This window comes from Haemaphysalis longicornis, unplaced genomic scaffold (assembly GCF_048455015.1).
Source record: "Haemaphysalis longicornis isolate Haplotype H1 unplaced genomic scaffold, Haemaphysalis longicornis Haplotype H1 scaffold_11, whole genome shotgun sequence".
Taxonomy (NCBI): Eukaryota; Metazoa; Arthropoda; class Arachnida; order Ixodida; family Ixodidae; genus Haemaphysalis; species Haemaphysalis longicornis.
The window spans coordinates 89,127,540-89,129,004 of NW_027526214.1; positions in this window are offsets into that span (position 1 = coordinate 89,127,540).

The window sequence follows — 1,465 nt, forward strand, 5'->3', positions numbered from 1 at the left end:
AGCAGCGAAGTTTCATGTGTCTCCAAGAAACACACCTAATTTGCAAACACCTTTTCTAAATAGGAACATGGTATTCATATTGTGCAGCGACGGCTGCACACAGTATTCGTGTGGTGTGGCCATCGCCACCCGAATTTAGCATGCCACCATATCACCTCCAGCAGTGGGATTGAGGATGTAGCCTTCCCCACCATAATATAAACAAGGTACTAATGGTATGCTCCCTCTACATATCTCCTTATTTCCAGGTCGGGAGATCTGATTTCGAGGGCCTCGTAGATCAGCTGCCCAAGCCCTTCATTCATAAAGGAGACCTCAACATCCATAATTATCTTTGGGGCATTCCAGCACGGATGCCCGACGCCCCCTTAAAAGGACATTCATAACATCCTGCGGAGTATGCCTACTCAACAAAAATAGGCCGAAATACAATAATTTAGGAGACAACACTTATTCACTTATTGACTTCGCTATTGGCTCTTCAGTACTGTTTTCATGTCTTGATTGGGACGGTCGCACTACTCGATATGGTAGGCATCACTTATCGACCTCACCAACAGTGATAGGTAAAAGCCATTACTGTTCAAGTTCCGATACGAATAATAAACAAGAAAGAGCAAAATGGAGCACATCCAGATACACATGTAAGCTTAACCAAATACCAAAACACACACGTATACGAAGCAGACCAACTCCTAACAGCGCACATCCTCGACGCCTCCAGCAAGTCTCTTCGCCGGGCCTCCAAGGAGGTCCTGGTGGAATGAGAACTGCAGGCGAACGCGAAACACCCAGAACCAGGCGTTGTGTGCCCTTTGCTATTACTGAGCATCCAATCACCTCATCTAGTTGAACCTGCTAAACGTTTTTGCGTGCCATTAGCGTCATGAGGCGAAACGAGAGAGTTTGCACGCCTTCCTTACGACCATTACCTTATGCACAGGCACACAAGGTATGAAAAAGAATACGTGTACTTAAAGGACAGCATTAATTCAACTAAAAGACAAAACAAATACACTTGCACAACACGTCCAACACATGTCCATTTCTGCATATAACACACTCTGATGAAACATAAATTATCTTGCGAAAAGAAGCACCTGCGTGACGGCAATAACTAGCACACTTCATACAAATCCAAATTTTCGCTTTATCAGCTCATGGGCGCTCTGACTACATGTAAGCCTTCACCTAAAGGTACGCACATTACATACACCATGCTACAGCACCTACATGCAGACACTCTTGAAACACTCTTAAAAATACAGAACAAAAATAGTTTTCCGGGTGCCTTCCTAAGTCCTTGAACGAGGCCACCGTAGTTGCCTTTCTGATAGAAGCCAAGCACCCTTCTCTTCACTCAAGCGATCGTCTCATCGCCCCGAAAAGTGCTTGTGCAAGTTTCTGGAAAAGGTAATAAACAGGGGACTTGTGTACTTCTTATTGTACGATGGACTTCTTGAGA